The 15,021-nt window shown below is 40.7% G+C and overlaps 1 long non-coding RNA gene across 1 annotated transcript; it reads left to right on the forward strand.

The window, feature by feature from the left end:
• The first annotated feature begins 1,316 nt into the window (after window positions 1-1,316).
• On the forward strand, window positions 1,317-10,768 carry LOC144587124 (uncharacterized). The gene is made up of 2 exons (XR_013542314.1): window positions 1,317-1,399; window positions 10,631-10,768. It is a non-coding gene; the product is annotated as an uncharacterized LOC144587124 (long non-coding RNA).
• Window positions 10,769-15,021: the final 4,253 nt, after the last annotated feature.

Consider the following 15,021-nt stretch of genomic DNA (forward strand, 5'->3'; position numbering starts at 1 on the left):
TTTGGGTGCTGGATGTCTGTGTTATACACCCACAAAAAACTCTCTGGAAAAATGCCATTTAGTAGCAGGCTTGGGGGAAATCCAGTCTTCATCAAACAGAGGGCTTCTAGAGGAGAGTCAAGGGAAACTTCTATCATGCTCACCCCCACCTAAAAAGAGTATGAGGTTGGACAGGGAGTCACTGTGGGTGCAAACCTACCACCTATATACCTGAGGTTGGTCTTCTTAGGCCTCAGAAGTGCATAGCATATGCCCCATGGATAAGCCTGACCTTAAAAGAAAACTTTGCTTACTCTTAAAGCACTTAAGCATGGACTTTGTCTTTCCTCAGAACACACAACAACTCTGCAAGGTAGGGCCACTCGTGGTAGCAAGTTAATGACCTTCTTCCAATCTACTGGATCTAGGTGTAACTCTGGTGTTCAAGAGACTAGCCCTCAGTTAAGCTTACACAGTGGACCCTCTACTTACGGAATTAATCCGTATTGGAACAGTGGCTGCAGGTCAAAAAGTCTGTAGGTTGAGTCTCCATTGACCTAGAATGCATTGAAAACCGATTAATCCATAACTGGCTGTTTTTGTTCCATTTTTTCCCGGTCTGTAGGTCGATTCTCTGGCTGCAAGTCGAACCTAAATTTTGCGGCCAGAGAAATCTGTAACTCGAAAAGTCTGTAAGTCGAGCCATCTGTAAGTTGAGGGTCCACTGTATTTATTTTTATTAAGGCAAAAAAGATTAATAGAAAACAGTTGTTTGCAAAAGCATTAGAATAAATATATCCAAAGATTACAATGGTTAAATAAAGCTGCTATTTCTTATTAAAATAAGAAGCACTAAAACATAAGCTAAGTAATCATTGTAGCTCCTAAGGTAGGCTATTCCCCCCTCCTCCTTCTGGTTTTAAAAAGACAAACCGATTTTCCTTGCTACATTCTGTAAGCATTCCAGCACTTAACTCGATCCATCTGAAGCCGATACGGATACTACAAACACATCCCATCATCCATCCTTTCTACATCTCTAAGACCTCCCTCTCCTTTACGCTCAATAGCTGCAAACCAATTAACCTCAAAGAGGCTTAACACAACTCTCCACCCAGAATTCTCATGAAGTCCACAGGTGCGTTATCTCGCTCCCAATTAGCTGGTATGCGTGTTTGGACTTCACTGGGCCGCTTCACGTCCTTGCATTCTTATCTCAATTCCCTCTGTAGGCAGTAATTCTGAAAAACAGTCTCACGGCCTAACACGTCCCAATGCTTTAAAATCATGTTACACAGAACCTAACAGTCTCCATTTTCTTTGGCTACAATTCCCACTGTCCTTCAAACCATCGCAGCTTCCATGTGATTTTGGATTCTCTAGGTGCCTGGGAGGAACTTTCCTGGGTGTATAACTCTTTGTGAGTATATAACTCTGATGTCTGAGTTTCTCTAGATCCCTGGGGGTGTGTGGAATTTCCCTAGGTGTATAACTCGGATGTCTGAAATCCAATCTTCACCAAACTTGGAGAAGTTGTAGAGGAGAGTCAGAGGAAGATTCTCTGCAATTTTGGTGTCTCTAGGTGCTTGAGGGTCATTTTATAGCCCCAAAAATTGACAAATAAAAAAACACAAAAAATAATAATAATTCATTTATATTTGTTGGGGGCATTGATTCATGCAAATACAAATGGATGAATTAGCGATTTCTGACAAATTTTGCAATTCATTTTTAAATTCGTGTCCATCTCTAATACATACATAAATAAGTCTTGAGCACAGGAATACTATAAGCTTCCATTCTGTTTAAGAAAACTGAAACATCAGTGTGGGAAACATCTTCTTCAGGAGTCCTTCTTCTTTAAGGTGCAGCATATGGATAGGGCCCATCTAGGTCCATCCTCCACTTGTATGTCCCCAAAGCTTTTCAGTGACTGGATTATCCTTCTCCTAGATGGTCTGAAAAGAATCCTATGGTAGAAAAATAATTATGTGATAAAAACACAGGTGGCAGGATGAGGGGATGGTTCATTTCCTCTTGCCACCAAGATTGAACTACCCATCAGTTTGTGTGGATAGGACACAACTGGAATTTCCTCATGCTGCCAATATCTGTTATTGTGCCCCAGCGTTCCCCTCAGGATAATATATGTTGGAGCTTCTGAATACATGCAGGAAAAAGAAATAGCTCTTTGGGAAAAACAAAAACAGAGTTAGGTGGATCCCTGTGGTGTCCACCCAGGTCATGAATATTCATATGCTATCTGGATGGACCAATGAGAGTTCTGGAGAGGCGGGCTCATGAGATATAAGAGTCTCTGCAGGAGGAGGAGGGTGAGGATTAATAGATTGGAGTTTAAAGGTTTGAGAGTGAGAGAGTTTTGGAGTTTGGGGTGGATAGAGATAAGGTTGGCAGTTGAGGGTGGATGAAGTTGGATGTTTGGTCAAGCGTTAAAGACATCAATTGTACCTTCATCACCTGTAACAATAAACAACTTCTATTTGGTTCTTTTTAAAATGACACATTGCCTCAACCTCTGTGATTAATAATAAACAATGTTGATGTAATCAACTGGTGGCAGTGACACAACACTTAGCTTGTGCTATTTGATTGGTGAAACAACCAAGGGAGAGGCGAGAACGTGACAATCCCTATCTGAAGACATTGTGGGACTGGTTTTGATTGACAAATCACTTTCTTTAAAAAACAAAACAAAAAGAAAATGGACCAAACCGGAACGTTTTCCGCTTCCAAGCTAAGCTGAAAGAATGTTTCCTCCAGCTATGAACATTGTCTGGGCTGAACTGACAGGAGGAGGTGATTTAGAGAGCCAAATAAATACATATGAAATAAAATGAAGTGTCAAAGAGACAAGATAAGGAAATGCAGATAAGCTGTGCTTGTAGTAGGTTAGAGGCCAGAATAAGTGCACTTATTCTTGTGCTAGAAACCTATTTATAGAGAGATCATGTTACTTGAGCTCTTCTTTCCAGCATAGCTTGATTGTGAACTTAATACAGCTGCAAGTCTTTTCCCGTAAACAAACTCTTTTAGATTTAGCACCCGGGAGCATATACTAAGACAAGGATGAGTTCTTGGTTGCCTGCTTTTCCTTCCTTTAACTAATGTTTACTTCCTTCCAAACAAACACAGCTCTAGCCAGATAATGGCTGAGTACCCAGCAGGATGACTTGACAGTGTGGCTCCACTAACCACACTGGAGGGTATCAATTCGCAAGCCAGTGTGGTAAAACTACAGAATGCAATCTGATACCCCATTACACTTTGCTCTGCAGAGACAACAAAACACGTTTTAGCTGTTGCTGAACAGAGAGGAACAGTGTGATCCTGGATAAAAAAAACCTGGCACAAACACAACAACAAACACATTCCTTAGGCATCTTTATACAGAAGCACAAGCCAAGCCATCTCAAATGCTTTTACATACCATCATGTATGTGCAATCTTTCCCTTTCAAAGGCAACAGGACTGCCTAACCATGGCTATGTTAATTGGATTGGGCCATAATGGGTGTAGCCTCTATCGGTGGATATGCCTGGATTTTAGAATGTGTGTGTGTGCGTGCGTGTGTGTGTGTGTGTGTGTGTGTGTGTGTGTGAGAGAGAGAGAGAGAGAGAGAGAGAGAGGCACCTGTGTTCCAAGGTTCAGTTCCTGGGACTGACTTGCACAGCAATGAACATTTTCATGCACAGTATTGCAGTATACTCAACTTGGATGAATGTCTTCCCTCACAAAACCTGGAATTCACACTGAATTTATAATTTTTAAAAAACAATTTGTGTTACAAATGTGATTTTCTTTTTGTTCTCTGTAGTGCATTGAGAGCTAGATCAGCCAGTAGATATACGGTTATTAAAAACAGGAAGCAAAAGCCCTGGCAAGGGTTACCTCAAGTCAAAATCAACTTGATGGTGCCTAATTATTATTATGTCTCCCCTTCCAGTCCTGGTTTACCATAAAAGGCGTGTTCAAGTCCATTCAGTAATTTCAAAACAATGAAATGCCTACTATAATGCCCAAATGTTATCAGGTTGCCTGAAAGTCTCAGATACTATTTTCCCCCACACACATTCTTAACCTAACATGCTTTTCCTTTTGCCCCTCCCCTTTCCTTCTAAGGGCATTTTCTCTTCAGAGGTGCCAGATGAGGCTCTTGTGTCCTTTAATCATCACATACCAGATTTCTTCAGGTGCTACTCCCATGCTGAAACACTGACGGAAATCCACAACCTGTCCAAATAGTCTCTTTTTAAAAATTTGGCTACTGGCAGCCTACACGCTCTCACGGGAAATCAAAAATCTTTTTTTCCACCCTGGCAACTCATGGGCCAGTCAGGATTGTCAGATTGTGACAATAAATGCATTTAATAGCTTATACCTTCTGAAGCCCGTGGAATCCCCTACCCAGGACAAACAACTCTCGGCTCGTTTGCTCTCTGCAAGCTGCAGTTGCCCTTCAACAGGGAACCATGGAGAATGGATAGTGGCAAAACATCCCAGACAGAGAACAGGTATCTCACCTTAGAACTTACACTGTCACTGAGCTAGTTAAGGGCGGAAGTTACGAAGGAAGAGTAATAAAAACAGAGTCGAAGGAATCTCCCAAACTTCGGCACACTGTTCAAGAATGGCTTTACAATGCCACTTCCTGAACAGGATGTCAAGATTGCCAAGAGGTCCATTTGGCAATGGACGTGAAACTTAGGGCAGACCTACAATGGCCCTTTTAGAGCAGGCTGGTGCAGTCTAGACTGGGTTTCTTGAGGTTGGGTGGAGGTGCAATATGCCGTTTGGTGCAATCCTCCCATCCAAATGGCATATTGACCTCATGCAATCCTATTTAGGAAAGCCTTCATGAAAACAAATCCTATTTAGTTTGGCCCCTTCCACTATCAACTTCTGATATCACAAAGTGACCTAATAAAGGAGCCACTTCAGAATATCAACAAATGGAACACTTCCTACGGGCCTATGCAGAGGGGCAGGAGAAGTGAAATTGCTTTCTTTGCCTTTGAGACAGCATTACCAATGTGCTGCATTACTTAAGATTAATATTTTTTTAAAAAAATATGTTTAGGGCTGACTGAGAAACTGCTTGCAGCCGTGGTTTCAATCAGCACTTTGTACAAGGCAAAGAAAAAATAATAATTTAATCTAAGTGATGCAGCACAGAGGAGGATGGGACGTTTTCAATGTATTGATATCCTGAAGTCACTTGCTTATTAAGCCACTCCATGATACCAGAAATTGACAGTGGAAGCAGCTTTGGCGGCTTGATTTTGGTCCGAGTGATTGTACCTGCTGGAAACAGACCAAACTAGAGTGAATCTACCCACACCAAAAACAAACAAACAAACAAACAGAAGCCCCTCACAGGGGCTCAAAAATTTATGGGAAGGGGTACTCTGAGGATGGACTGGTTCACTTTAGGGATTATGTTGTTTGATCATCATCATCATCATCATCATCATCATCATCATCATCATCACCTTTTGAGAGATATCACCATTATCTTAGCAGAGCTGGAAGGGAAGCTTGTGAATCGAGTCCAGTCCCTATCAAAGAGGCACAGCAGGGAATCGAACTCCCAGCCTCTGGCTCCACAGTCAAATGTCTAAACCACTGAGCTATCCAGCAGTAAAAAACAGAGCAAAGCAACCCATCCTAATAGCACACCAAACAGTGGCACAAATGTCCATCTGACTGAGCTTTAAATCTTGCAAACTGTTCTGTTACCAGTTAGTTTTTTCTCATTTCTCTCTTCTTTTATTTTCTACTTTGTATGATAATTAATTATTTTTGGCTGTTCCCTCTTCCCCTTTGGCATTTCCACGCAGATGTTATTGCGCTTTTGTTCACCAGGTCTACAGCATATCCCTTTTCTGTGTGGATGGTGCTGGCTGCATCCACCCTACCAACTCGTTCCAGTGTGTGGCCATTTCCACAATCTCACCTGATTGGGGGCATTGTATTAGTATAAAACTGGTTTACAGATGTTCACATTTTTATTTCCTACCCTCTCCTGGCATCCTCAGTTATCTAGGAATGTGCCATTTTTAAAGTTTAGAGTTCAGAAAATCGGAGGGGCGGGAAGGGGACAGTAGTTTAGTAACTGAGATCGAAATGTTGGATTTTTATACTCAAATTTTCCCTAAGATTTTCAAGAGCCTTCCTCTGAGTTCTAGGAAACACTTAAATCATAACATAGAATATGCAGTTTGCCAATGAAACAAATGCTTTCTGCATGACATCTGCTTCTTTGGAGCACTTCCAAGATAGTGGAATATAACTAGCCCCGAGATGAGAAACTGGAGGATCGCCATCTCTCTGTAGTAATAACCCAGAGGGCTTGCCCACTGCAGCATTGGGTTGCTCACACATGTTGTAAACACCTCAGGTGCTCTTCCAACTTACTAGTGTTGGGAGTTAAGGTTGAAGCAAAATTCCCTGGCATCTCTTCTTTGAAAGGTGAAAGAAAACACCAGTGGAATCTATTACATCTTGGTGGTCAAGCAATGCATTTCAAAAGGTTCATTTCCTTTCTACTGTGAACATTTCTCTAAAACAAACCCATGTAGAGGAGGGGGGTTGGAATCATATCAAAACTGTGACTGATTGTAGTCCAGAAAGGATCCTGTAACAGCACTGAAAGTGGGGACTTTTTTTGGGGAAACCTATGATAGGATTCATGCTAGAATTCTGCTGGTAGTAAAATGGAAGTGGGAGACAATTTTTCCTTTTTTTTTTTACTGGAGCGCTTAGGCACCACACACACTTGCTCCAGGGTTGTGAAACCCTCTAGACCTAACTGAGTGTCAGCTTTAAGCACAGCAGTGGGGAGAGGAAAAGAAGGGACTTCTGTTACAATGTGCTGCAGCCTAAGTGCTGATTGATTTTATGCCATTTTCATTTGCAATGTAATGGAAGTGAACTTCACAACACTTCCAAGTATAGCTTTTTTTTTAATTAACAACTTGGGATAAGGTAAGGGGTACAGAAGGTAAAGGGGGATATGAGGGAAGAAAAAAAGGAGGGGGAGGAGAACACAAAATGTACTGACATCCAGTCTATTCATGTTGCAATATCAACTCGACTTTCCGCTTTTCTTCTATTTGATTGCCCTCCAGGTTTTAACTTACATTTATATCCTAGTTTTAATCTATGTTATTCAAGGACGTACTATCTAGTGACTCAAGCCATTTATATAATAAATCCCATAGTTCAGTTGCCTTTTGTATCGGACAATCTTTCAACACTTCTGATAAAATATCCATTTCTGCCGCTTCCCATATCTTCTCAATGAGTTCTTCTTGTTTTGGTGTCACCGATTTCTTCCAATTCTTGGCATAAAGAATTCTGGCTGTGGTGACTATATATATAACTAAGTAGTTCTTTGTCTTGCCTATATTGTCTGGTATAATACTCAGTAGAAACAGTTCTGGGGTTAGTGGAACCTTAAAAAGCAAATTTTTTGTAACAAACTATGTACACCTATCCAAAATGTTTGCTACTCTGCAAGTCCACCACATATGGTAAAAACTTCCCTCATGTGCTTCATACTTCCAACAAACATTTGACACATCTGTATAAATCTTTAATTTTTCTGGAGTCATGTGCCACCTGTAAAACATCTTATATATATTCTCCTTGAAATTGACCAATTTAGTTTTATATTATTTTGCCATATTTGCAACCATTGATCAATATCAATATTATGTCCTATATTTTGTGCCCACGTAATCATACATTCTTTGACTATCTCATCTTGCATTTTAATTTCTAACAAATAATCATACATTTTCTTAATTACTTTATCTTTTGAATCCAGCAGAAGTTTATCAAAAATTGTTCTGGGTAAAAACCCTCTATTTTATCTTTTCTATATCTAGATTCCACTTGTGCTTGGACCACCAGTCCATATATATAGTGTGTATATAGTGTCTCTAGCTCTTCTTTAGACCTTAACTCACAATCCCTTTTTAAATAAATCTTGATATCTTTGAAGTTTTGCTTCCATCATAAGATTAGGCTGTGTAAAGACCTCTATAGGTGATACCCAGACTGGTGTTTTTTAGTAAATCTGTTGTATGATCTTTTTCCAAGTCCCTAGTAGGGCTGTTCTTATCATATGGAAGTTGAAATGTTTCTGCTCTTTATCTCTTTTGTACCATAGAAAAGCATGCCAACCGAACTGCAAATCATGTCCCTCCAAATTGAGTAATCTATCATTTTCTAAGGTTATCCATTCCTTTATCCAGTCTAGCACACAAGATCTATAGTACAAAACCCAATCTGGGAGACCCAAACCTGCTCTTTGCTTGGCATCTTGCATTGCTTTTAATTCTTGTTTTTTTTTTTTGTTTACTTTGCCTGACAAATCTTACAATTATCTTGTTAAGTTCTTGAAAAAAAAAGACTGTTTAATATTATGGCAATTGTCTGAAATAAAAATAGAACTTTAGGTAGTATAACGTATTTTGGTTGGCTGAGCAACATGTGGGCTTCCAGATGTTGCTGTGCATTCCTACTCTGGTCTGTGTATCACAGTAAATGGCGAGGGGCGATAAAATTTGTAGCGAAGCAACATCTGGAGGGCCATGAGTTGGCCATCACCCATGATTGACATAAATGTTTTGGGAGTCAGGAAAGAGATCTGAACCCAGGCTGAAGAGAGGAAGAGGCTCCTAGGAATTAACAGAAGCTTAACCATCTGGATGGCATGGATTGACTAATCTTCCCCGTAAGGTTTTGTACATTTGCAGGTCATAAAATTGTCCCTGGGCCTCCGCATCACCAAGGCTCTCCATGTGGATTAGATGAAGTATGTGCACACGAGGAGAAAGAATTTACGAAATACTTTCCTGCACTTATCCTTATTCTCACCCACTAAGGAACTAAACCCCTATATTATTTGATTCCACTATGACTCAGCTCAGCTCATCATAAAGTTAACCTCAGGAATTTAGACCAATTTAGATCCAGGAGTTGGGTTTTTTTCCCCAACATTTCAACAGCTTCCTAGGAAAAAGAACTTCCACAAAGTAGCCGTGTTAAGTCTTGCTTTTAAGCAAGAGACGTTAAAAGATGTGCATTGGGTACAAGTAAAAGCAGCATAGGGCAAGGTACATTTCCTGAAAGCCTGTGAAAAGACAGCTACCCTGTTTCCCTGAAAATAAGCCCTAACCTGAAAATAAGCCCTAGTGTGATTTTTCAGGATGCTCGTAATATAAGCCTTTTCCCCAAAATAAGTCCTAGTTAAGTGAAAGCCCGCCCTCCACCATTGTGCAGCAACCAGAAGACGACATGACTGTGTCTGAATAAACGTAGATTGTACATGAAAAAACTAAAGCATCCCCTGAAAATAAGCCCTAATGCGTTTTTTGGAGCAAAAATTAATATAAAACCCTGTCTTATTTTTGGGGAAACAGGGTATTATTACCATCACCCATACTGCCTTCTAGTAGGTCTAGAATAGATCCTCTTGCAGAACTGTTAAGGGTTCTCCCTGTTCCTTTATCTCAACAGCTTGTCTACAATAATTATATGCAATCAAGTCAAATGAATTGCTGAATATAGTTCAGTGGTTTAGGTATCTGGCCGCAGAGTCAGACACTGGGTGTTTGATCCTGCACTGTGTTTCTTTGACAGGGGCTGGATTTGATAATCCATAGAGTCTCTTCTAGCTCTGCATTTCTAGGATTAAAAATTATTTTATTACGGTGCTCTTTCCAGGGTTTAGATATAGAACACACAAAAGTGGCTCACCAGTGCAATGTTTGAGGGAGCACCCATAGAAGTGAGCACCTTGCCTCTAAGGAAAAGGAATTTCCACGGGGTAGTTGTGTTAGTCTGTTGCAGCAAAGTAAAAGTTGTTAAAAGTGGCATCTTGAAGACCATAGCCAGTATCCTAGTAAGTTCCTGCTGAATTGGAAGTCTGAACAGTGTCATAATGTAGAATCACATTGATCTAGTAAGGGGCAGTTTTTTCTCACAGAAATCCATGCTTGTGCAAGTAACACAATTCCACATGGCAGTGGTTCATAGGATTCTGGCCTAGCAGATTTATTATAGCAGGAGCATTTGTCGACGTATAGCCCATTGCTTGAGATGCATGGAGTGAGTTTAAGGGCTCCAGATATATGTACAGCACTCGTGGTTAGAGGCAGAACAAAGACATTTGGAGTGAGATCAAATGTAAATGCAAAATCATTATCAGTCAGTTACATTAACAGTCTTTCTAATTACCACCCTCTTTCCACTTCAACATTTCCCTCATATATCTTGTACTGTAAAACAATTTTTAAAGGAGGTCTGCTGATTCTGAAGTCCCAGAGAATACACAAATCATTCTAATAAGCATTGTGCAGCCCCTCAACACACATAATATGCCAAGAAACAGTTATCCCTATATGGATCTTTATTACTTGTGAATACAACTGAGTTCTTCTGTGTCCTGTGCCAGTCTTCAGCTAAATTAGTGGACCCTATATCCATAAAAGCTCTGGCTATAATAAATATTACTCTTAAAAGTGTCACACAACTCTGTTATTTTGGGACAAGGAAAAATTCTGAGCAGACAGGATGATGGAAATGACTAAAACTGCTCCTTCTTTCCTTCACTGCAATACAGGATCGCACACCTGATTGTCCGGAGATGAAGAAAAGCCTGGGAAAGGAATAACGGCCATGAGGGGAAGAGTCCAGAAGACGATGGAGAGATCAAAGGATTGGGAAGAGGAGGGGCACAAAGAGGAGAAAGGAGAGGAGGGGAAACCCCTCATGGCAGAGAGAATGGAAGAGAACTCCCATAAAAGAAAGAGGTGGGCATAGGTAAAATAAGAGCCCCTTCAGTCAGAATTAACGGAAGGGTGGGAGGGAGTGACAAAGGAGTATGGTGTGGATAAAACTGAAGGTGCCAAGACAGAGAGGAGACACCAATGGCTGCCAACCCAAGAGGAGGAGGAGGAGAGTCAGGGAGAGATGAATGGAAGAGGAGTGGGAGGAACTGGGCCCACCATCCTTGTTGCGGCAGTTTTGTGTTTGGGCCTGCACCACTTTCTATGCCCACCTACTGACAAGGAGAAATGTGGGGAAGTTACCTTTCCCTAAGAGAGTCTTGGGGGAACAAGTTCGAAGACAAGTCTGTTGGAGATGTCAGTTGCAGGTGGGGAGCGGGAACCCTACAAAGTTGTTGTTGAGAAGTTGCCGGTTACAGTATGTACAATAAAACTGTTGAATTGAAAGTGGAACTATCTCTGTTGATTGGCTTGGAGCTGGGGGAGGCATCCCAAAGGAAGATATAGAAGCCAGTCCCATTCCCACCTCCTGGAAGACTCTTAGAATTCCCCAGGCAGAAATCTGGGGGTTCCACCCCATGGACAGACACCTACACAGATCGACACTGGACTCACCTGGAACTTGGGCCTATTTCCTGCACAAAAGGAAATTGCCCTCCTAGTGCCTGGGAGGCCTAGGTCTTTGTGGGAATTGTAGTCTCACTGCCCACTGAGCTCTATAGTGGGCACCTTCCAAAGAACAATGCCTCCCACCAAGACGTAGGCCTTCCAGGAAGCACAGAGGCAGTTTTCATTTTGTATAGGAAACAAAGCCTGAGACAGGCACAGAAGACAGGCGCAATTCCATGTGAGTGAAATATAGGTGTTAGTGTGTGGGTTGGAACTCCCAGACTTCTGCTTGGTGGTGTCTGGAAAATTCTGGAACTTGGACTCCAAACAAAGCAAAGCAAAGCAAATTAAACAAATGACACATCCCTAGTGTATTTTCTCCCTTTGAACTTACAATGATGGCTTGATAGGAAAAATTCAGCCACCTCTCTTTGATCTGCAACAGGTGCATCACAAGAATTTCTAGGTGTAAAGGACCTTTAGATACAATTATTTTGTTACGGTCAATGAAAAATTCTGCACACTCCCCTTTGGGGTCCTTCTGTCTCTCTGTCCCTTGACACTGCATAAGAAGTGCATATGATGCACAGGGATAACAACAGCTGACTAAAAAAGCCAACCTATGGTCTTTTTAGGGGAAGAGCACAGAAGGACTTTTAGGGCTTTGGCATTACAGACCTACAAACAGGTTGTTTCTTGGAATAATCTGCAATTGTCATAAGCCGCTAAAAGATTGTACAGGTGACATCTTAAATGAAACATTATCCTGCATGATGAACATATTTATTCTTATGATCAAAAGGCTCTTTGCCAAAACTTAATTCTGAGCAATCTAATATTTTTTGAATATGCTATCCAAGGCAGTCTGCAGCCAAACTGGGGCTTAACATCTGAAGCCAGCTTCTTGATCTCTTTTCAGTCTTTAAACCTAGGGTTCTTTATTTCAGAACCTGAAGACAATAACCACATGGTTCCTGCAGGTGCTGCCACAATGCAGACAGCACTCCAAGTTGCCTAGCATATTGTGAAAAAAAAAAAGAGAGAGAAGTTCTTAAAACCTTTCAAATCTAAGTCTACTATGTACTTTTAAGCCAAGGGCCAAATTCAGATTGCTGCCTTAGTGAACCATGAATGTTTTTGTAGCTTAACAACACTGCAACCCTCGCACTTTATTTTGTAAGTCCTAATGAGACAAACCCGTATTCTGGCCAAGTACTCTACTAGAAATTTAATCCCATCTTGCTTAATTTCCCCTGCAATTTCACTTGGCAGTTCTGAAGGGTATCCCTGTGTGTGGTGCTGACTTTTTGTGAAAACAGCTTCCAGCCCATTTTGGTGGCTCTCGATAGATTGTATCCTGCCAAGGCCTTTGAGGCAGGGAGGCACAAGAGGAGGCTGTAAAAACCTGTTGTTAAAAGAACTGGTTAAGATGCAGTTAGAGAACTTCAAGTGATTTGCCCAGAGCAAGAAAAAGACTTATGGCGGGCACCACATCAGGAGAATTTTCTCTTGATTCACCCTGTTAAATTTATCTTGGTATTGGCAGGAAGCTTTCTGCTCTGACCTCAAAAATCTTTCTGGGATATTCAACTTGCTTACTTTTCTTCGACCTTAGCCACCAACACCTTCCATTCTGCTTTTTCCTTCTGTAACTCATTTGGCAGCCTAAAAGAACCAGATTTCAATTTTTTTAATAAATCAAAACCAAAATAAAAAGCACGATAAAATTTAATTATTTTTACAACCCTATTTTAATTTCAAGAGTGTCTGAGGCTGTGGCGATGATGTTTCACTTTTGCCAAGACAGCTTATGTTTCCTTTTAAAAACAACAAAAAGCTGCAAGTGAGGCACAACAGTATTGCATCAAAGGTTAGGTTGACTTAATGTAGGGCAGTTGTAAAGAAATTTTGAATGCCTTGAAGTATCACAATTGAAGCAAGTTAAAATAATTTGACAAAAGTACTAGATTTTTTTAAAACTTAAATAACTAATGAAGCTGACTTTTCACAGTATAAAATGGGCCAGACATAGCAATAATTCTTGAGTGTTTGCTCCAATTTCAATATTTACTTGTGATTATACACATTCAAAATCAACAACATGATCCTTTGAAAGAAGGTTCTACTGGAATGTATCCTTAATTTAATTCTGGCAGCAACTCCTAAATTTCCAGAAGAAAAGCAACTGAATCTGTTCCATAAGTACAGATCGTGACCCTTTCACAAGACAGTTTTCACATGAAAGCTAACAAGGGAAGCTGCCAGATCATTTGCCAAATAAACATTTATGTGAACTGTAAGGCATGGAACATAAATTACCCTACTTCAAAGAAGATATTTTCTATTAACGTAAACCACGAAACTGCTCTTTGGTACTGATCTTCACTCAGTGACGGATCTTGAAGTTTGTTACTACTTTTGCAGTTCTGAACTCTGTGAAAAGACTTGGATGCAGTGGACCAACTCTGCCCAACTGAAACCGAAACCTAGTACACCAATTAGCAAGGTGGATATGATATACACAAGTAGCAGAGTGAAATTAGCAGGCACAATATTTTGCCTGCTTTCATTACACATTTATAATTCACCTTCTAAATATCCCTGTTGGTTTAGCCAGAGGAATTTAAGCAGGTTTAATTTCAACCAAAGGAAAAGGGCCTGAATGAGTTACCTTCTGAAGCTTTCACAACCCTCTTTCATAGATGGAACCACAAGTAACTGACATTTTCCCCAACCCCATCGGATAGCTATTGAAGATATGCAGATAATTAAATTTGCTGAGTTCAAAAGTATCATATAGCATCCATGTTTTGAAAGAAGTCTTTCCCATGGATCCAGAGAGCTTCCCCAAGGTGTCGTTCCATCCTGCTGAGAAGCATGGTTTGAGTCAAGCAAACAAATGTATGGATGGAGGTAATCACATCAGTCTTCTTGCCATCAGATACAGGCAGTAGCAGAACTAGACTGTCTGCTTACAAAGCAAAAACCATCATGGGTTGTCTGCCATCTTGTTTTTTAAATGTTGGTCTTATAGGAAAGTGACGCCTCACATGAAGGAAAGTCAGGAGAGCTCTTCTGAACCTATCTTGAAACCTTGTTCTTCTCAAGACTTTCTTAGGCCTTGAGAAACTAAAAGAGAACACCCGTTCTGCTTTCCAAGATTATAAATTAGCAACTATTTATATTCTAAAAGAGCAGCCAAGATCTAAATAGCATTTTAAAAATAAATGAATTGCGGGAGAAGTAACATAAACTGTTGTTGTTATGTGCCATCAAAGTGTCTCTAACCCATGGTGACCCTATGAATGAGTGATCTCCAAAATGTCCTCTCCTCAACAGCCCTCCTCAGCTCTTGTGGCTTCACTTTAGGGAGACGATCCATCTTGTATTTGGTCCTCCTCTTTTCCTGTTGCCTTCAACCTTTCTCAGCATTACTGTCTTTTCCAGTATATCTTGACTTCTCATGACACGCCCAAAGTAGGACAGCCTCAGTTTCAACATTTTTGCATCGTTCAGGCTTGATTTGATCCAGGGCCCACTAGTTTTTATTTCTGGCAGTGCAGGGTACATTGGTGCCTCGCTTAACGACAATAATCCGTTCCAGGAAAATCGCCGT

The sequence above is a fragment of the Pogona vitticeps genome, chromosome 1, assembly GCF_051106095.1.
Source record: "Pogona vitticeps strain Pit_001003342236 chromosome 1, PviZW2.1, whole genome shotgun sequence".
Lineage (NCBI taxonomy): Eukaryota > Metazoa > Chordata > Lepidosauria > Squamata > Agamidae > Pogona > Pogona vitticeps.